The sequence below is a fragment of the Hippocampus guttulatus genome, chromosome 4 (genome assembly GCF_054856545.1).
Source record: "Hippocampus guttulatus isolate MCC_2025c chromosome 4, RoL_Hgut_1.0, whole genome shotgun sequence".
Lineage (NCBI taxonomy): Eukaryota > Metazoa > Chordata > Actinopteri > Syngnathiformes > Syngnathidae > Hippocampus > Hippocampus guttulatus.
The window spans coordinates 21134399-21157745 of record NC_141264.1 but is presented as its reverse complement, the minus strand read 5'-3'; the positions used below and the strand labels follow the sequence as shown (position 1 = coordinate 21157745).

At 40.4% G+C, this 23347-nt stretch overlaps 1 long non-coding RNA gene across 4 annotated transcripts in view; it reads right to left on the bottom strand.

Moving 5' to 3' along the window:
• Positions 1-332: 332 nt before the first annotated feature.
• LOC147206537 (uncharacterized) overlaps positions 333-23347 on the bottom strand; it is a 132374-nt gene continuing 109359 nt past the window's right edge. For 3 of the 4 annotated variants that reach the window (XR_015100753.1, XR_015100754.1, XR_015100751.1), the window contains 5 exons: positions 19404-19445; positions 19220-19301; positions 8298-8544; positions 6257-6627; positions 333-1838 (listed from right to left, as the gene is read on the bottom strand). This is a non-coding gene — a long non-coding RNA (uncharacterized LOC147206537). The remainder of the gene's footprint in view (positions 1839-6256; positions 6628-8297; positions 8545-19219; positions 19302-19403; positions 19446-23347) is intronic. The other variant, XR_015100752.1, reaches the window with a different exon arrangement.

The following is a 23347-nucleotide window of genomic DNA, read 5'->3' as shown; positions in this document are numbered from 1 at the left end:
TTTTCGGCTAAAGAAGCCTTACTCTACATGGTCGTTTTTTTCGGCTAAAAACGCCTTACAATACATGGTCGGTTTTTTTTCGGCTAAAAACACCTTTCTATACATTGTCGTTTTTTTTTTTCAGCTAAAAACCTTTCTGTACATGGTTGTTTTTTTCGGCTAAAAACGCCTTACTATACATCACTGGTGTCAAACTCATTTCACATGGTGGGCCACATATGGCCTCGGTAGATGTCAAGTGGGCCGGACCATTAAAATGATACCATACTTTGCTATAAACAACCAAAACAATATGTCTTTCCTTTGTTTTGGTATAAAGAAGCACAAGAACATTTGGAAAATGTCGAAATTTAATGAACGTGTCTTTTACAAAACATTTCATGAAGCACCTTACATTTCCTTCAACAAATGTGCAATTTACTTTTAGCATTCACATATATGCATTGCAACTGATCCCATTGATTGTACAAACTTTAACAAGTCATTGGTATTGAAAAATATAGTAATGCACTTTATGATTAAACAAGATTTATAAAGAAAGGAAGTTTTAAACCATTTACACGTGCATATAAAATCTAAATGTAATCCCTGCCTACACCTTACAAACTAAGGAGAGTGCTATTAAATGTGTAAATGTGAGAGTGCTATTGATAGCGTCTGCTGTCATGGGTCTGTCTCAGTGACGGACTGAGGCTGCTGTTGTCTTCTTCTCTGGTCAAAACAGTGTTTCCTAGCGGATACTCAATGAATTGCACCTTATGAAAAATATTAATTCTGTCTTTTATGCATTTTTTTCATTTTTAAATTATCCTGCGGGCCTGATTGAACCTCGTGTAAGTGTGTGTGTGTGTGTGTGTGTGTGTGTGTGTGTGTGTGTGTGTGATGAATAAAATTCCGCATCGGTGTGCAATTTACAACTCCAACTCCGGCCCGTATATGGGCCGGAGTTATAAATTGATTTCTGGCCCAAATACTTCACTCCACAACTGGCCCTCATCTGGTTTGCCAGAGTCAAGCCAGTGCCTCCTTTGCCACTCCTGGGCCGTGTTCGGCCCACATGCATTATGCCAGTGCCGACTCAAGGCCAGCTGTGCCAGCTTCATGCCGAATCCGGGCCAGATGCCTTTGCTGACTGGGTTGAAACAGAAAAACAGTACAACAACATACAGGTATACTGTACAGTATATTCTCTCTATCTTTTCAGTCCAACTGCTGTCATGTGTTGATGACATCATCAATGGTCTGGCATTTCCCCCTGATTTGCGCTGTGTGTGTGTGTGTGTGTGTCATTAAGTGAGCACTAATGAATGGTGACTAGGAGACTGGCTGGCTCCCGCCGCTGACCTCGGCTATTGTTAGCGTGACCTCCCTTTAGCTTGACCAACAAAAGCAAACCCGAAAACTGTTTTTGATATGATTGAAGGGAGTACACTATCGGACAGATGAAATGATGGCCTGGCTGCTGTTTGTCAAGGTGTCAACCAACCTTCCACAAATACTGAAAATGAAAAAAGTTGGCCCAATTTGTGTGAGTATTAGCAGCAATGCTCAATGTTAGCCAGTCAAGTTGTTGATGATCAGAATCTTCCGCTTGAAGCCTTTCAACAAACTCAAATCGGTACGGGTAACGCATCCACTGAATCAAAGTTTTGTGAATTGTTGAGTTTCAGTGCAGCCCCCCACCCCTGAAAAGTAACAAAACAAAACAAATTGTATTTCTTCCAAAGCTTTTACCGCCAGAAGATGCAGCACCGAGTCACGTGACAACACTTGTCCTCGTCGTTACACGTGATGGGCCAATCTTGTGCACTGCTGACTCCGCCCCCTCCACACGGCCACTGCGGTTAACAAGAAAAAGATTTGTTCTGGCCAACATTTTGCGTGGGTGGACTTTCACGCTGTGGGCGCACAAGAAGGGGGCGGATCAGGTCACTATTAAAAAGCCAATCATTAGTCCTTTGGTGACATTTTAATCACGGAGGAAACATACACAGACATGCGCAAACGTGCGCGCGCACACACAAGAGAAGGAAAAGAGTGGCCTGGACACATTGCAAACGTTACAAAATATGAAGAAATATTGAAACAACCAGTGTGACATGTTGTCAAATAACGCAGAATTTTTTTTAACCTAAATTGGCATGCATATATTATATTTAAATATAAAGTCTGCAACTTCATGAAACTCTAAAACTATGTAATAGTCAGACTTTAGATTATGCTTATTAGAGCCAAGTGATACTTTTCCAATGTCCATTTATGTGTAAATAGCCCAGTGGCATGTTTTTTTTAAATAAAGTAAAACCTTACAAATATATATTTGTAAGGTTTATATATATATATACCGGTATATATATATATATATATATACTGTATATATATACTACAGACATGGGGGGGGGGGGCAATCGCCTGTAATCTCCACTCGCAAAACACCGAGTGCTGCAGAAGAGAACCTGCTGATGGGGTGACAATGTGCTAAATGCATCCAAGTTGCACCTTTGACCCTTGCTTTCAGAGCAAAATGATGCAAGTCATCATCCTCATCATGGGTTGGTGGTGGTGGAGGGGGGTTAATTATGGGATAGATGATGACTTTGCTCCAGTTGCCAAAAACAACATCAACAACACTCGGAGCTCATCTTGTCTTTGTGGCAGTCACGATTGTCCTAAATGTGACCTTACTGTCCTTTCTTCCCTCAAAATATCAAATCCTTTTATTCTTCGAAAAGCCCCCACCCACCTCATTTCTTTCTTTTTTTTTTTCTTTAATCGCTGGCCACCTTTGCACCTCTCCACCCCCGTCTTGTTTGGCAGGTGTCTGCAATTACCTGTTGGTTTCACTCTCTTTTGGGCGCACTTCTTCACATGCACAACATGCGAGTAGAAGAGGCGGCGCCGTGTCCGTATTGATTGCTAGCAAATCCACACACTCGTCGTCGCCTCAGCGAGCTGGTTGGCATTTCATTATAGACAAGAGCAAGAGATAAGTGCCCACAAGGAGCGCTGGAAATGCGCACGGTGAAACGTAGCGTTGCTAAGAGACGGGACAAGGCGCCAAACTTTAATCAGGAGGCTCGACTCTGACCTTATGCAAATGAGCTTGTGACAGTCACGTCACCCAAAAAAAAAAAAAAAACAGCATTTCTGAAATGGATTGATCCACAGAATGAAAATATTCCCCACAAGACTTCTCGCCTGTGACTTTTCCTATCTTTTGCCCCAGTTTTGATTTCCTTTGTCTTGATGTATTTTCCGGTTGCGCGACTTCAATGCAATACCACATTGCGCCACATCATGCTGGGCAGCACTGAGCACTAATAGAAAAGATGCCAACTAATTCAGAGCAAGAAGAAGCCGAGACTATCCCCAACTAAACACCATGAAATAAATAAAGTTGTAGTTCGGAACAGAGAGATATATGCTTGTGAGCAGTCTAGTCATATAATGGATTATTTAGTTATTTAACTTTTCAGGGGGCGCTACTGAGTGAATTTTGGATGGGACTTGTGTTGGGGGACCTCTAAAATTCATACATTTCCAGCAGGTAGCACTTCACAAGCAGAAATTGATGTCTGTTAGGGCATGTCGAGGCCCTTAACGCCTTGACACACGTGATTGGAACCTTTCAAAAACACATACAACAATTTGAATTCCAACCAGAGAGACTGCGTTTTGTGAGTATCATCATGTCAATAAATGGATACGTCATCAAAACTGAAAGCAATTCGAGCCATACAGTACTTTTTTCCACAACTCCTTACACTGGTCAGTCCACACGTGTGAGTGTCATTTTTTTTTTTTTTTTTTTACAAATTATTGACCAATCTAAAAATTGGCTTGCACTCATTGAAGACGTTGACCAAATGTGACGTTTTTGGCGATTCCTGAAAAGTGGTGATTTTGGAGGATTTCGCCTGACGACAGCGATATGGTCCCTTTGTATTGAAGAATGGCGCATTTTGTGTGTGGAAAGTAAACCTTATGATAAATATCTCGTGAATTAGTGATAGGCTAGAACAGGTTTGAATTTGCGCCCAAGTTTGCGAGGTTCGGTTGTCTCTGCATGAAGAAAACAGCGACTTGGAGTTGATTTTCAATGGACGTATTTGGCGACGTGCTAGAGTCTCGCCCGCGGTCGAATGTCATTTGATGGCGAGATTATTCACATGTGAGACATCAACGTGGAGCATCTTTCTTGAGCCGCGCGTCGTTTAACGCAAGCGTGATCATGAAGACGCTAGAGAAGGGGGTTGCTTACACAAAGGCCAGGGGGAGGTTGCGACCTGCCAGAAAGGCCGTCTCGGGTCCATCCGAAGAGGATGCCGATAATGGCCTTTTAGGTTTCACCTCCCCGTGCCCTCCAGCGCCACCAAAGTCAATCAATAGTGCGAGTGCATCAGGGGTATGAGGTTACTGTATAAGCAAGCGGCGAGCTGCATGGCGGCTAATTGGCAGGCAAGGAAGTGCACTGTGGTGTCAGATGGAATCCACTGAACCAGTGCTGTAGGTTGATTTAAAAAACAAACGTTATGATCACAGCATGGCTTCTGTGTCACAAACTTGACAGAAAATGCTCCATACCCTTAAATATTTGGATTTTTATGGATAATTGCATACATCCATGTTGACCGGACCTGGTGTTGAAACGTATTTATGTGATCACATCCAGATGGGGAAACCTGCCACAAATGTAGACACAGGGGGGAAAAAATGGGATGGAAGAATGAAATGAAATTTTGGGCCCTTGCACATACAGTGCAAATCCAGCCGTGGATCCTGAGTCCCGCTGTGGTGCTGGCACGACGGGGAAGCTTGAAGGGAGGGAGGAGGGAAGGCAGGCCGAGGTGAGTAAAGAGAGCAACGCTCAAAGCCAACCTTGTCAATAGTACTCACAGTGGGCCAGGAGAGTGTAATAGCACTTGGCCGATTCCACATTGATATCATATAATCCAGCGTGCCCCCCCGTTTCACGATCATATTTATCTAACCTGCTGGTGGGGGTCGGGGGGGACAGGCTAAGGGGCGGCGGCGTCCCCGCTGCTCAGAGCAGACGCCCTACACGGCGCCCTCGTGTATTCTTATTGATTACTCCCACCCGGCGGGCCCCCGCGAGACCGTAATTTAACTCAGCGGGCGCTGCACTTTAATGCCGGAATTCAAACATTCCAGCCACACTTGAAGAGACTAAAAAAAAACAAAAAAACAAAACAATTGACACTTTCAAAATGTGCGGAGCCTCTCTTCAATGCGATCTGAGGGGGCATGGACCATTTCATGTTCGGTATTTTTATTTTTTTTCAGTCTCACTCTCTCGCTTCGCTTGTCTGCCTGTGCAGTCAATGCTTGCTAGCACAAGAAAATAATGTGACAGATCAGGAAACTTGGTCATTCGAAGCACACTGATTGTATTTCATGTTTGTTTCGTTTGTTGCTTGACAACACTGTTCACGGGGCTCAACGTGAACCGTTCTGTTTCATCTTTGATAAAAATTCAATGATACAAAATGCCAATTCGATTTTTTAATGGTTCCAAAAAAAAAAAAATCTAAAATGAAACATTCATCCAGTTTAAAAATAGTAAAAAAAACAATGAAAAATAAGGTAAGCAGAATAAATTTAACCTCATTAAGAAGAAGAAAAAAAAAGATTTTCAAGTGGGTCATTCTGACCCAAAACATAACAGGTTACTGTTATGTTTTGTTATAATCAAGTCTGCTTGATTATAATGAATGCAATCTCATTTTAATTTAGAAATCAAATCTAAAAAAAGGAGAGCTGAATACGAGCATCATATTCTTCTTTAAATATTCTTTCCCCGTTTGATTTTCAAATGGGTCAATTTGACCCACAGCTTCATGCGGCAACTGTACACTGTTCCAAATTTCTCGAGTATGTGACCTCACCTCAAGTGATATAATGAGGAGCGTACATGAGGAAAGGGGAAGGAGACTGACAATAATATTAAAAAAAATAATAATAAATGTATCGGTAGTAATGTATTTAGTAATATTTATCAAATAAACCTGAAATTGATGTTTAGATTTTTGTTTTTTCCCTAAAAATGATCCAATCCATCTAAATCCAAATTTCACCCTTTGAAACTAAGGTGAATGTATAACATTAACGCAAAAACAAAATCATACAACTTGATTCACCACCAACAGATAAAGACCATCAATCGCATAAACAAAAAGCATTCATTCATCTAACAACAACAACAACAAAACGAGTTTGAGTGCGTTTCCCATCAGACCTGAACGTTTGTGCCCAGGAGGACCAGGCCATCCGGAGTGCAGCTCGAACCAGCGTCGGCCGGGAAGAATGTGCATCAATGAACTGGAATGACTTTGTTTCCTTTAATGAGAGGGAAAGGATTTGATGTCAATGGTGTTGATCACCTCAGAGACCTCAATGCACCTAATTAACTACAGGACGCGCGCAAAACAATCAATGGATAAAATGATGTTTCTTTCGATGGACTAACAAAAAACAAATGCATTTATCTGAGCGGTTGGGTGACGCGCTGCGCCGCGGCCCGGCGGCCGCTCGCTGTTGCAGGCTGTGCGGCAAGAGCGAGCGCACTCCAGAGATCCATCCATCTCAATCGGACGCTGCAGCTGACACCTTACAAAGAGGTACAATTAATAAGGGCATTATCCAGCGGTGGGCAACAATGGAGTCCCAACGCACAGACGTCGACCTCGGGAGGCCCGCCGATGACGGAACGTGTGTGTGTATGTGTGTGGGTGGGTGTTTGTAGGAGAGAGGGCTGGGTGGAGATGTGGGGGAAGGGGGTGTGTGACACGGTTCTTCAAAACTGGATGCATTGCAAACAATGTCTTCCCACCATGAATCACAACAACTGACAACTGGACCAGCACGGACAGTTAAAAAAAAAAGAAGGAAATCTCAGACTTAACAGAATGGAAGGTTCCCAAACCGATGCCATTTAACACTTTCCTGCACCAATAATGATAACCTGCAACCTGATCAGATGATGGGCCGTCCACTGCAGGAACTGCTGTCCCTGAAAGGGTTAAGCATTTAAAAGAAAATCAAAGGTTTATTTAGTCGCAATTTGACATCCATTGTGCTTTTTCATTCATATCAGATGCGACTAATTGCACGCTAATTGCATTTACTGCAGAGATGGGGAAGCTTTTGCATCTGCATCAGTGGCCATTGCCAGTTTTTCAAAAGGTGCGTTTGGGCCGGGGGGGTTTTTTCCCAACTAATTGCACCTCAACAGCAATATTTACAGCAGAAGTGACTTTTTTATCCAGTGGCCATTTTACAAAAAAAAAAAATTAAAAATCAAAACCAAAAAACAAAGGTCCTCTGAGGGTCATAATTATTATTATTATGATGATGCTCCAAAAAACATGCTGATATGGGTTAATGGCTTGTAGTCCTTTTTTTTAACAAACATAATCGCTGCGGTTTTATCTGTTTTTAGAACGGTATTGCAGGGCAATCATCTTGGAGACAAGATATGGCCCACGCACAGGAAGTTCCTCACCCCTTCTGTCCACATTTCTCTTAAAAAAGATTTATTTATATTTATTCATCATCCAAATTATGTTGCCAGTCACACTGACCCGTGTTAATAGATTAAGCCTCTGATCATCTGGGGGGGGGGGGGGGGGGGGGTCAATGATGAGTGATATCATTGTTTCTTAAAGGACAAATGTTACTGCGTCAGCTAAAATAACCGAAATATACTGTATATTTAGGTAGTCCAACATCAAGTTTCATTTTATCATTATTTTCTGGAGGTTTAACCCTTTCGGGGACAGCGGTTACGACAGTGGACAGTTGATCTGGTTATAGAGTACGTGAAAGGGGTAAACGAAAGAAAACCCAAGTGAACAATGTGCAAATATGCCTTGACTTTCATTTATTATTTCGTTTACCCAGTTGTCCTCCATTAAAATGCCCCAAAAAAAAATCAATTAAAAATGTTTAAAAATTACGGCATATATTTTCATTAAAAAAAAAAAGTTTGGAAGCAAATAGAGGGGGAAAGAATGAAAAAACTGTATATATTTTTGGTATATATTTAAAAAAATACACTTAGTATTGTATATTAAATAAATTATAATATATATAGATTTTAAATTAAATTGAACAGGTGACGTCAACTTTAGACCTGTGAACATTTGTGCTATCCCCCCACCACCACAAAAAAAAAGTATATCTATCTATCGATATCTATCTATCTATCTATCTATCTATCTATATATATATATTTTTTTGGGTGTCACTAGGACATGGTGCACTGGAAGAGAGCTCACCAGAGACAGCAAGTGGATGCCCGGCTATCAAGCAAACAGGACAAGTGATGATGGCGCTGCCATCAAAGTGTCCCATTAGTGCAGCTTGAGCGCAGCATTGTGCTTCACAGGCGAGAGGGCGGAGACGGCGCCGCGCTGACATTTACAGCAAAACCAGGGGTTGTTTGTGGTCACTGCACTGGAGACAAATGCCGGACCCCGAGGGTCGAGGGTCACGGGCTACATTTCACCCGCAGCGGAGGTCCCTCTGTTGGAGAAGACAAACAGATAAAGGAGCCGAGGTGTGACGAGCTCCCGCTGTCATGGAAATCAATGCGAGGACTGAAGGAGGAACTTGTACGTCTACTCGAGTTCTTAGTCGGTCCTCCCCACGTTGAGCCCCCCCCCCCCCCCCCCCGCCCCACCCGCTTGTTCCGCAGGGGAAAGGATGAGCTTGGTTATGGATTAACGGCATGATCAATAACAAGATAGGAGGCTGTAAAGCTGAGGAAAATTAATTTGAAATGCAGTCAAACTCTTATCGACCCGAAGCCAGGGTAGCAGGTAGCTGATAATCCAGCAATATTGTGAGGAGCGGCTAAGCTCTCATTTTAAATATGACCTCCATCGCAGCATAATAAAAGTTGAGAGCGGCCACCCATTTTGTTGGCGTCTAATCAGCCCGGAGATTTTCTCACCTATTCATCTCCATCTAAGCGCTAATCTTCCTCTCTGAGCCCCAGTCAATTAAAGCACTTTCATATCGTCATTGGTGTGGGGAAAGAAAGAAAAAAACAACAAAAAAAAAAACAAAGAACGCCTGAACTTTGCAGTGGCATTCTGTGACGTCATCAGTCGGGAAGTCAATTTTTACAGTTTTATGAACACAGCAGGCAAATGATTGACGTGGGTGACGCGAGACAAACAAAAGTGCGACGGTTGTTACATTTCGAGCATGTTTTTTTGTTGCTTTGATTAAGAACTGGATTTGTTGCCAGCGAGGCTGTCGCGTGTGAGCTGCTCAAAAATAATTAGCTTGATAAAATTTCTCTCGCGATGAGCATCTACGCTAAAGAACAACAGCATTGGCAAAACGGTTTTCGGGTAAACTGTGATGATGTAATCGGTGCTGGTCATGCGTCCGCCAGATGCACAAAAAAATGAAAAAGTTCAAATGAGACGCCTGCCCAGACGAAGTCACCAAGTGATGGAAGTCAAGTCATTGATGCCTTGCTCATTTGCCCCACGACACGCTTCTAATAAACGCGTTCCGGGCAGTCTATTGGTGTCAAGGAAGTATGCTGAAGTGATATCGTTTGACCCAGAGACAAAATTTGAATGTAGGCAGGCCTGGGTGATTAGTGGAAGAGTCTTGGCTGCAGGCCGAGGTTATTTATTTATTTAACTAAAATCATCTGCAGCTGATTATTTGTAAGGGTAATAAAAGAAAAATTTGAAATATAGAGTTGTATGGTGTTGGTTTAAACCACAGGTGTCAAACTCAAGGCCCGGGGGCCAGATCCGGCCCGCCAGGTCCTTTTATGTGGCCGCGAAAGCAAATCATGTGTGTCAACTTGCTAAAATCCGTTCGGAAATATCAACTTGTCATGTGATACTTGTCATTGAGATTTTGCAATAATTTTGTGAGCCTGTTTATACTCACTTGGACAATAATTGAACACACTATTTTAATTGACTCGTTATCTATTAATTTGTTGTGTACAAGTGCTAATTTTGTGGTTTTACTGTCATAACGGCCCTCCGAGGGAAGGTGTAACTCCAAATTGGCCCGCGACTAAAATGAGTTTGACACCCCTGGTTTAAACAATAATTTATGCTAGTTGGGCGGGGGGGAGTTTTGTTAAAAGATATCAAGTTTGTAAATTTCACCGAGATTGTGAGATTCATCTTGAAATATGTTACGCCTGAGATATTTGTGTTAGCCCAACGTGATTCTTATCCAATCAGCGTCCCTTTCGAAATATTCTAATTTCATTCGAGAAGGCTGCAAATGAGACAATCAGTTTGTGTCAATCCATCTCCTCAGCACATGACGCTCACCGAAATATCATCTTTAATTATTCCCTGCTGAGGCTGGCCAACGCCAAGCTGTCAGTCACTCCTTTCCTGCGAGGAGGAGCAATCAACGCTTCTGGCCTCGCCATCGGGCACCACTCGGGACCGGGTCACCTACGACTCACGGCCCCCCCTGCCTCCCTCCACCTCCATTGGGGCCCGCGAGCTGAGGGGAGTGTCGGCTTGGCATCAAAAGCACAAAAACAAAGCAGGTTAATTGGTGATCAACACAGTGGGACTTTAATGAGGCTCGCTAGCCCGCGGCCGGGCCCGCTTTGCCTCGCAACTTTCCTGTTTTCTTTGATCGCCTTGGCTTGTTCCGTGTCTGTCACTGTCACCCGTAATTACCTTTAGCGCCAAATGGCCGCCGTGAGAGATAGGTGCCTGTAATTAATAACATTTCCATAAATTTGAATCGCTAACCAGTCTCATTAGCCGCCCCCCCCCTTGTCTTTTTGTCTCGCTTCGAGTTCTCGTGTCATCTTTTTCCAACTCCGACGCGACACAACAGCGCCACTTAGGGCGAGGTACTCCGTTGATGTACGCCACATCCCCCCATATAATCCAATTTTTACCACAGGTAATTGAATGCGCCGTGCGCCAGGTCAATGCGAAGGGAACGCCGATTGCCGGAAGTTGAATAGTTTTTTTGTTTTCCAATGAATTCCATCGAACTTTGATGGAGTGTAAAAACGGAGGAACACCGGTTGAACGTTATTGGCACTTCTTGGTTTGGACCGCAGTCATGTTGGCAGCGAGCGGGCCCGCGTTGGGTTCACTTGACAACTACAATTACACAGAGAGGAGTGTGTGTGTGTGTGTGTGGTGGGGGGCTCTTTAAGGAAGCACCTGTTGTTTTGATGACTTCCAATATGTGCCAACAGGGGAAAGGCTTTTATCGCGACACACACACACACACACACACACACACACACACACACACACACACACACACACACACACACACACACACACACACACACACACACACACACACACACACGCGCGCACACATCGGAAATAATTATTTGATCCCCTGCTGAATTTGTAAGATTGCTCACTTGCAAAGTCATTGACATCAGTCAAAAGTGCAGAAAAACACGCAAGATGCGCATTTGAGTGAAATAAATCTTGGATCCCCCTGCACCTCGAACCAGTTTTTGGCTCCCACAGGTTGTATTTTTACACGGGCGGTTTTTCCCTGCTCATGAAACTGTTTACAGGCATGCTTTAAGTTTGTCAGTGAACATCTAAATAACTCCGAGAAGGCTCGGAGAAAAAAGTGCTGCGGTCCAATGAAACCCAAAGTCGAGCAATGCGGCATCACCTCGACCGCTGCGTTTGGTGGCGGAACAAACGCGAGCGTGACCCAAAGAGTAAAGCGCTGTAAATGTTGAGGGGCCAACGAAAACCTTGGATGAAAACCTTTCTCAGCGAGAACAATCGAGATGGCCCCTGTGTCTCAAGAAGCATATTGATCCAATTCCAAGCGATAGCCGAGGAAAAGTTGAAGTGGACTTTCAGTTTCCGTCAAGAGTTTTGCAAATCAATCTCATCACCAACTGCGGCAACGGTTTGCAGGACGTGCCAAAGCGAATTCGAATGAATGGATGTTCCTGAGATATCTTTGGAGGCTGCTCCCTTTTCTTTCTCGGGATCATCCCGACCCCACGAGACCGTGGGACCACGAGCCGAGGGCAAATGGTCATTTTGGGTGTCCTCCACTTTGAAGAAAATGATTGGCGGTAGTAGTGGTTCGCTTCTCAGCAAGGCTTGTGCTGATGTTTTTCTAACCCATTCCAGCCTTGTGTAGGTCGACGGTATTGACCCCGATCGCTCTTTTATCTCATTACAGAGATTCCGAGAACAACTGTGAGAAGTAATTGGTTACACGGGCACCAGCCAATCTCTGGGAAACAGAATTTTAACTGATTTGTCGGGGAGTCAAAGCCTTATTTCACTCCTGAAAAAAATAAATAAAATGCACGCCGCGTAAAGACTTATTGCTGTGTTTTAAAATGTATACTATGTATGTTACCATAATCAATAGACAACGATAACACTTTGAGAATGTCTTTGCGAGTGAGCACGCTTACAAAACCAGAAGAGGATCAAATCATTATTTTCCTCCTTGGAAAAGCGAGGAAACATAACCGTCTCTCACTAATGCGACCATATTAATAATTCATTCCCCATTAAAGACGAGTAGACGATTCCACATGAACCTCCACGTTGTAATCTGTGTGTGTGTTTACCCGCCGTGAGTGAAAATGAGGCTTTGCTCAATGATAGCCGGCCGGGCAAGCGGGCGAGTCTTTGTTGGCTGCGCTCTATAATCTGCTGGAGAGCAGCCTATCATTAGAGCGGCCGGCGCCCTAATAGACTGACACGGATGCGATGGGGAGCAATTGATCCTGCCCGTCAATCAGCGGGCGGCGGAGAAGTGGCTTGTTTGTGTGCCGCGCGTCACAACAACCGCATTGGAAAACACCAAGAAGAAGAAGAAGAAGAAGAAGAAGAAGAAGCAGTAGCAGCGCTATTGCGAGGAAGTCATTAGCGGTGAACACATGCACATTTACACTGGAAAATGACTTGAGGTCAGTGCGTTGCCAGTGGAAAAAGATCATTTTCGTCCCCGTGATTAATTCTAGATTTGCTTGAATTCTGCTGACACTAAACAACCTTAAATAAATAGAACCGATCACGAAGACCCAAATACAGCGTTTGAAGTATTTCAGTCTACCATAATCTCTTTATATGATAAACATTTTCCATTAACTAAAGTCTCCAAAAAGTATAAAGACCCAAGTAAGCCATGGATAACGAAAGGCATAGAAAACGCATGTAAAAAGAAAAACTATTTATATAAATTGTTTTTAAAATTGAGAACTGAAGAAGCAGAAAAAAAATATAAGACCTATAAAAATAAACTAGTAAATATTATAAGAACCAGTAAAAGAGATCATTATCATGCACTATTAGAGCAGAATAAAAGTAACACACAAGAAATATGGAAGATACTTAACCAAGTAATCAGAAATAGTCCTAAAAAAATGTATTATCCAGAGTATTTTATCAAAGGCAAAAATACTATTTTGGAAAAAACTGCAGAAATAGCAACTGAATTTAATGAGTATTTTGTCAACATCGGCAGTAACCTAGCAAAACAAATTCCTGATCCAACAAACTTGTTTGAAATAGATAGATATGTAGAAAAAAACTCCTCCACGATGTTCCTTACTGCTGTAAAACAAGAAGAAGTATCAAATATTATAAAAACTTTTAAAAATAAAAAGTCAACTGATTGCTTTAATATTGACATGACAATAATAAAGCAGATTATAGAATATGTAGTGCGACCTTTCACGCACATATGCAACCTGTCATTCAAAGCTGGTATCTTTCCATCAAAAATGAAAATTGCTAAAGTTATTCCAATCTATAAAAGTGGAGAAAGACATCGGTTTACAAATTATAGACCAATATCACTACTACCACAATTTTCAAAAATATTAGAAAAACTATTTTCTCGCAGACTTGATAGCTTTATACAAAAGCATGCGCTGTTAAGTGAGAATCAATATGGCTTCAGGGAAAAACGGACCACCTCAATGGCAGTTATGGAGTTTGTGGAAGCATTAGCCACTAATATAGACAACAAAGAATTTACTGTTGGGGTTTTCCTAGATCTAAAAAAAGCTTTTGACACAATAGATCACAGTATATTATTGAAAAAAACTAGAAAGATACGGCATTAGAGGTGTAGCTTATAAATGGATAAAAAGTTATTTAGAAAACAGATATCAGTACGTGCAACTCAACAATAAAAAAACGAATCAACTAAAAATCACTCACGGAGTTCCTCAGGGGTCAGTGCTTGGTCCAAAACTATTCATCTTATATATAAATGATATCTGCAAGGTCTCAAAACAATTTAAATGTGTCCTATTTGCTGATGATACAACTTTCTACTGTTCTGGAATAAATCTGAAACAGCTCCTGACAACCGTAGAAAACGAATTAAACAAATTAAAAAACTGGTTCGACAGAAATAAATTGTCACTTAACCTGAAAAAATCGAAGTTAATTGTTTTTGGCACAAGACCAATCAAACACCAAGCTAAAATTATGGTAAACTCAATTGAGATAGAAAGAGCGTATGAAACCAAGTTTCTCGGATTAGTAATAGACTCAAAACTATGTTGGAAGCCACATATCGATAACGTAAAAAGAAAAATAGCCAAAACCGTAGGGATCCTCTACAAAACCAAGGAAGTGCTAAATAAGAGATCTTTGTATACATTATACACTTCATTATTATTACCATATATGACCTACTGTGTGGAAATATGGGGAAATGCCTGCAAAACAAACACACTCCCTATTCTCAACCTACAAAAAAAAGCAATTCGAATTATTAATAGATCAAAATATACGGAACCCACAAATCCACTATTTATCAAATTAAATACGATGAAATTTTATGACCTGGTTGACTTTAAAATCGCCCAATTAATGTACAAAGCACACAATAACCTGCTCTGCCAAAACATTCAGAAGTTTTTCGAAATTCGAGAAAGCAGCTATGATTTAAGAGGTACCAACTTATTCAAAAAACTCAAAACAAGAACAAACATCAAGCAAAGAAGTGTATCTATCAAAGGCGTTAATCTGTGGAATAATCTCGAAACGGACCTGAAAATGAGTAAATCGCTTGCTGAGTTCAAAAACAAATTCAAAAAAATAGTACAAACAACCTACATCAATCAGAGTTAAAATGATAAATTCAAAACATTAAATATAATGATAAATCAGAACTAAGTTGATAAATAGAGAAAGGTATATAAATATCCATTATGAATACAAGAGAAAATTGACACAAGAGTGTCAGGGTGTGGAAGTATATAATCCCGATACAAACCAAAAGTTGTAAAAATATCACGGTTAAGGGTAAAGTATGAGCCTTAATGGAGACTTCTTTCTTCTTACTTTTTTCTTTTCTGATTGATATAAAAATGATTTATTAGATACAATCACATAACGGGGTAGGACTAGATAAGTTTTTTACTTCTTCCTACTCCCTTGAACATAATAACTGTGTTGTATGAAGATTGATTTCTTTCTTTTTTTATCTACCTTATTTTCTGTCAAATTATTACTGTATATATGTTTTATGTTCAATAAACAAACCAAACCAAACCAAACCAAACCAAACAGATCCGATCAGAAGATGCCCAAGTACAGTATAGGCAAAAAACAAACAAACAGTGAACCCCAAAAATTCATCCAAAACACTGATTAACATATAATACACGGGGGACGGGGGGAAACACTCGCCCCGCCAAAAAAGAAAAATCACAAAAAACAACAACAACAAAAAACCCTCTCAAGATTATTTACAAATAATGGGAAGAATTTTTTTTTAAAAAACCTGCGCAAAGAAACTATGAACGATGGCTTCACAGAAGATCCTTGGTATAAACGAGATTGTGTGTTTGCCCTCATGTCTTACTTTGCAATGACATCATTGCTCAACCGCCACATTATAACACTGCACCCGATAAATCATTTTGCACAAAATCTGCCGATCCAATTTAGCTGATCAAATCTGTGTCAAGCCTGGTAATTACTCAAATGTGCGAAAGAACAGCTCCAGTCACCGGTGCACCTTTCACCCATTTATTGAACGCTGGGGCACCCGTAAAATGTAAACACAATGAGCAGAATCACGCAGGAGCTGTTGTTGACCACAGCTCCCAGCCAGACGCTCACGCAGCCTTGCCCTGCCTCTTAAGAATACATCAGATATTTTTTAATAAGTATAATAAATATATTTATAAATATATTTTCAATATTTAGATTTTTTTTTGTAGGGTCCTGCAAAGTGAGGCATTTTGCAACTATTGCAAGTGGGTCTGTAAAGTATCCCCTTGCAATAGACAGGGGTTCACAGTAATCGATGAAATGGATTCATCGCCCAGCTCGAACCGTTTAAATTGTTATTTTTTTATCAATTAGAAAAACTAAGCAGCATCTCCTGCCTCCTTTGAAGATCCCCTCCCTGTGTCTTTATCTGCGGATATCTGAGCCCACTTGGAATGAAAGTCGCAGCTGGATGGGGAGAATACATCTCCGTGGCTAAGAGGGAAGGGTCCTACCTGATTAAGAAGGCCACGGGAAAGATTTTGGCAGGCCAATGGGAGGTGGTCAAGTATAGACCCCACCCCTCTCTCCCACCCACCACTGTCATTTTTCTATGACGGCACCTTCCCTCGGGTCAAAGTTGAGTCTGACTTTTCATGAACAGAGCGCGTCGACGTCAAACACGAGATTAAAGCGGCACGGTGGCATCTTGCGGGGACCAAATGAAAATATCAAGCGCTAAGCCTCACCCACCCCCCCTCCCTGCTATACCCTTCCCCCACCTTGTGAAAAGCCAGGGACAGGTATCTCATATTAGAGAGGCAGCCTAGTTAGCAGAGGTGGGCCTGCTGCTTTCCACACTCTCAGCGCCGGTCAAAAGGCCAGGCTGGCTTTGGAATTGCTTTATTGCTGCAATATATTACAGTAGAGGCCCGCACAAGCAGCTTATTAAGGAGGCAGCCAAGAGATGCCCTCCTGACTCACCGACCGCACGCCGGAAACTTTCATATAGCACAGAAAAAAAAATAAGCATTTCTTTTTTTAAAATAAATGTTCTCTAAAAGTCAAGTCAATTACTTTTTTTTTAAAAATACAAACATTTTGACGAATAAAGAAATATATACAATGATTCCAGGGGGATTGTCTGTCTGTCGATATATAGTTATCTATCTATCTATCTAGCTAGATAGCTAGTTTACTATTATAGCTATTATAGCGAGCTAGCTAGCTTGCTATAATTCAATCAATCGAATCAGTTTTCACCCATCAGCTTCAAAACTGGCGATAAAATAAGATGTGTTATGAATTAATCCAATACTAAGAGGCTTAAAAAAAAAGTAAAACTGGACAAAATGTGAGCAAACACCCCCTGGCCCTAGTTTCGCTTTTCCACCGGAACAAAATAGATAAATAAAGGCAAAAATATATATTTTCCGACGCGCTGCTTTTTCCTCCCTTTCTAATCATAAATTATAGCAACACATGAGCTGATCTGGAAGGGTTTTCTCTAATCCCCCCTCTCCCGCCCCCCCAGATAGGGGGTCTTTACTGGAAGGCGAGTTTTGTGATGGAGCGGGCCCCAGTTGCACAATGTTGCATCGGGCTACAGCATTCAAGCTTAAGCCAACTTATCAACTACATTCAAAGCACATCCATTGAGCTGCGCTGCGACTAGACTTTTTTTTTTTTTGCAGATCTATTAGGAATACTCTTATCTGTATTTAGCATATGTTGCGTACATGCGTATGCGTGTGTGTGTGTGTGTATGCGTCTGGCAGCTTTGGACGGATTTACACTCAAAATACCTCAAGCTATTCTTGAGCAGAAACTACTGATAACATTGGCAAAACTTGTGCAGACAAGCACAAAAAGATAAATTCATTTGACAAACTGTCATATCGTTTTTATTTACATTCAGCTGCTTTTGTCCATTTATTTCCCGTTTCTAAAAAAAAAACTGAATTTTGCATTTTTATAATGGTGAGTTTGTTTATTTTTGGTGCTAAAGGCACATTTTTGTGCATTATCTTGTTTTCATGGATTACAACAGAAGAAGAGAAGACGCGTGAAAGAAATGTCGCGAGTTAGCAGGAACTTTTTCTCCACAATTGAGCCACGGCTAATCCGAGCGTGAAGCCTTTCAGTGGGGAAAAGTCCTGCAGCAAGACAGAGAGAAAAGGGGGGGGGGGCATGGTGCGGCGGCAGAGAGTCTGCTCACAAAAGCCGTAATTGCACACAGCACCACTAATTAGCCTTACATTTGCTTTTAACTACAGTTAGGCATTAAAAGGGAAAATTTGATCCATGCACCAAATCAGGAGGCATTTTATTATTCCTTTTTTATTTTAATACTACTCCGTTATCTTTGGTCCACTAAAAAACAAAAAAAGGGTCAACATGAGCTGTATTGAAGAACAAAAATAAATAAAAAATTCTGACAGCCTTTTTGTCCCTCACCAAAATATTTTAAAATGTATATATAATAAAAAGAAAAAAAACTGGGGTTTTTTTCATTCTTAAACAGGTCAATTTGATTTCCAACATAACAGGACGCTTAGAGAAAAACACAAATTGAATTTTACAATTACATTTAGATTTTTGGGCCTTGACATCAATCAGGTTGACCCACACCGTCACCAAAGAGTAAATACAGTAGGAAAAAAAAGAATAATATTGATTAAAGGTGGACAGTTGGTGTGTGAAACCTTGTCCAGACACAATTTGATTTTTTTTTCAACGGTATTTGCTGTGACTTCTCCATCCATCCATCCATCCATTTTCCGAACCGCTTGATCCTCACTAGGGTGGCGGGGGGTGCTGGAGCCTATCCCAGCCGTCTCCGGGCAGTAGGCGGGGGACACCCTGAATCAGTTGCCAGCCAATCGCAGGGCACACAGAGACGAACAACCATCCACGCCCACACTCACACCTAGGGACAATTTAGAGCATCCAATCAGCCTGCCATGCATGTTCTTGGAATGTGGGAGGAAACCGGAGCACCCGGAGAAAACCCACGCAGGCCCGGGGAGAACATGCAAACTCCACACAGGGAGGCCGGAGCTGGAATCGAACCCGGTACCTCTGCACTGTGAAGCCGACGTGCTAACCACTGGACTACCGGGCCGCCCGTGACTTCTCCAAGTTTCTTCATTTCCAAACAAGCCACAAGCCTTTGTTCATTTTCTTTTTTTTTAGAGGAGGTGTGGAGGGGTTGGTTCTTTTACCTCCTGAGAGCCTCTTTTCCTTTTTCTTTCTTGAGAGAGGAGTGTGCATTCACAGCTCCCAAGCAGCAGTGTCCTCTCGTACCTGTTGAGAACACTTTCATCCTTTAATGGGGACTCGTTAGCCACATTGTTAATGGCTACTGTGAGGGAGCAACATCACAGCTAATAATAATAGTTTACTTACTTCTTGAGAAAATGCAGCCCGGGCTGACGCACGCACACCGTCCTGCAAGGACAAACACAATGCAAATGATTATCTGAAGATAATTTGAAAGTTTATTGTCCACTTTTTTTTATTCAGAATAAAAATATGTACTGTGGAGGCTTTTTTTTTTGTTGTCCTGCGTGCATCTGTTCGGATTTCGGTGGATGGGGAAAAAACAAACAAACAAACAAACAAATGTGCATTCAAACGAAACCACAACACCATCTTAAAAAGGCGCCACAAAGCAACATTAAAAGTCCAAACGTGGAGAGATAAGAAAGAAAAAAATGAGAAAAATGTCTTATTTGAGGAAAAAATATCAAAATGAAATAATTACAATCATAAAAAAATGACTAATAAATAGTAAAATTACAGTAAAATATATTACTATAAAGTCACACTGCTACATGAATAAGATTTGATTTTTTTAAACAAAAAAGTCACAATATTAAAAGAAATTCAAAAATCATACGATACGAATAGTGCTATTTTTTTTTTTGCAAAAGAGTTGCATTATATAAGAAAAAGCCCTGATATGACAATAAAGTTACACATTTGTCAAACAAATCGTAATAAAGAAAAAAAATCTGAATACGATAATTCCTTTTTTATCCAAAAAGAACCCGTGGTAAGTGAAATCCGTGAAGTAGTCATCTTTATTTCCGACAATTATTACGTATGCAATCCAATACTGTAGTGACTGAAATCAAAGATTAAACCTTTTTTTTCAAACCCGAGCATAAAAAAAAAAAAAATCTAAATGTCTCTTCCACACAACAGACAGTTTTTAGAAAATTTGGCAAGCTGGAGAGCACTGTGGCGCAGAGACTGTTAACATTAGTCTGCAGTTCCTTAGCCAATCAGGATGAAGCCGTGAAAGATGAACCGTGTTATAGCGAGGGATTACTGTATTTAAATAAAGTGATATTTCTAACCCAAAAGTAAAAAAAAAAAAGATTCCCAATATCACAACACAAAAGTTACATTTTTGACCCAATATCATCCGATGCGTGAAAACATGTCACAATGACGAAAATACGAAGAAGTCATTATAGAAAAAAACCCTCATAAAAATATGAAGAAAACACACAATATTTGTGGACTAAAGTCAAATTTTTAACACCTGTAAAAAACAATAAATGATTTTGAAAAAGAATATGATGGCATACAAAATGTCATAAATTTACAGGACAAGCGTGTAGGACTTTTTTCTTTTCTTTTTTTTTGTCCTCCAGCATCTCTGCTAGCACATTAGCGGATAAATGGGAAGCCCCAAAATGGAAGCTAACTCGTCGGAATTAAATTTATCAGCATGTGTGCTCAGAGGTAATAAGCTGTCAGTTAGAAAATGAAGATTTGTATTTAGATATATGACAGAAAGGAGACGGTTGGACGGGGCTGGGGGAGGGCGGGGGGGGGGGGGGGTCGAATGAATAGGTGGAGTAAATGAAGCTGCTTTACAACTAAATGACTTATTTGGGAGGCGACCAAGAGAATCGCCAGGACGACGACAGCGATGATTGCAGATAATATTCTCCCCCGCGGAGCTGAAGATGGCAAATATGAAATAATAATGATGTAAGGCCAGTCGGCAGAGAGTTAATAAGGGAGGGGGCGGAAATGCACGCGGTGAGGTCTTGTCAAAACCTTACAATTAGGATCATCTCATTTCTTCAAAAAAAAAAAATGCTGTGATGTGTTGCTGAAAATCAATGTACTCATATGTAAGCTAACTGTGAACCAATTGTGCAATTAACATGGAAAAAAGTTTGGAGTCAGCTGGCAAAGCACTTAACTTTTCTGTTATGCGGTGCGTCAAATTGACCCCTTTTAAAAGCTGGAGGGGGGGAAAAAAGACTCTTATGGGCATTCTTCCTTTCTATACATATTATTTTTCAAAAACCAAAAAGGAATTTGTATTGTGCTATTATAATTTTTGACGATCAAACCGAGCCACGATATAGAGTTGTTGTCGTTTTTTAAAAATAATTTTCATTTGTTTGAAGAGAAACTGTAAAATCTAAAAAAAAAAATAAATAAATAAATTGCGAAAAACGATTTAAGTGATTTACAGAGTACGATAATAGTTTTGGATTATTCATTATAAAACATGTCAAGTTGACCCCATTCACAATCTAGAAAAAACTTGTTACAAAATTTGGGTTCAACTTTTTTTTTAACTTTTCACTCCTATTTTTTTAAAATTTGAAACTAATATTTATGTTGTTTAGGATTGAATTTACAGCAAATTCCATTCAACCACTTGAGCACGAGAAAAAGAATCTACCAGTAATTAAAAAAAAAAACTAGGACTCAAGCAATATTTTTATTCCGATAAAATGCATTGTGTATTTTCTTGATGATTACATCTAAAATGACCCATTTCAGAATCTAAAAACAAAATACAGATTCAACTTTATTTTCCTTGTGATTTCTTCTTTTATTTTTTGAAACTTCTGCCTACGCCCCCCAAATGTTGCATTTTTCTATAACATTGTTTTGGAACTTTGTACTTTAATATTTTATTTTCACAATATTGTAGCCAGAAACAAAACCAAATCTCACTGACCCATTTGAAGATCTCTGTCAAAGAAAAACCCCCAAAACAATACAGGATTTTAATTTTTGGTTAATGTCCTTGATGAATATAATAGTGGTGTGACACTTTTGGATTATTAAATGTGCATGGATCAGATGACACACCCACCACTAGACAATATTGAGAAAACATTTTGGTAAAAATTACAAATGAAATTGATTTATCCTCTTCTTAAAAAAAAATACAAACAGCAAAAATATTGGCATTGTGCTACTTTGATTTAAACATGAAGCAGAGAAACAAACGTCAGGGTTCGTTTCCTCTTTTTCATTAATAATAATAATAGAAAAAAACCCCATCATTTGCATTGTTATATACCCATAAATAAAATGAACCCAACTGGAGAGTTTGAAAGTCCAGATAGGTATGGAAGCAAAGTATCTGTTTCAAACAGAAATGTTCATCAGAGCAGGAGTTCTCTTTTTAAGAACAGGCTGAGCTGATGAAAGCCAGTCTACGTTACAACCTAGCTTGGAGTGGGAGGGGGGGGGGGCGCGAAGGCAGCTGGATTTCAATTGATTAGCTAGCCATGCGTGATGAAAGTTTTTTTTTCTTTTTCCCCTGCTTCCCCCTCCCACAAGTGACACAGTCGCGGTAGACTTTCAAAGAGAACCACGCCAGGATACTGCGGCAAAAGTGCCAGCAAGCACTCCAGAGAAAATGAGAGCAGATGAGGAGTGAACGTATTCAAAGTAAGCACATGTGACACCAACTGTCTGATTACCACTTTTTTTTTATTTCAAGGCATTTGTCACTCGTGTAACGTGTTAGTTTGGACATTTGTGTTTATTAGTGGAGTAGTGGGAGAGCGTCAGGTAAAAATACGTTAAAAGCAATTTGTCAAAATGTGTCTTCCCCCCCCTTCCATCCCCACCATTATCAATTTCAAAAGGGTTAGTGTGACCTACTTTACGATTAATAAGCCAAACTATAATGGCAAAATGTTGGTTCTTTAATTTTAAATAGGGAAAGAAAAAGGAGTATAAAAAATATATATTTATATTTTTTTTCTTGATTTATTTTTTTTTCTCTGTGCAGTTGGTCCAATTGTGTCCAAAGCAGAGTAAAACAAAGGAAATAAAGAGGAAGGCTATCAGAATGAGTCGATTAATAACAACAACAAAATCCCTGTAGATTTTCAACTGGGTCACTGTGACACACTCGACAGCAAAATCAACAAAATATAACTTTACAAATTATTGTTTATTCATTTTTTTAACAATTTAGAAAAAAAAAGAGAAACTCATGCCCAACAGAATAAATGTAATTTAATTTAAGATGGGGGTTTTTTTGTCCTCCAGATTTTCCAACTGGGTCGATTTGA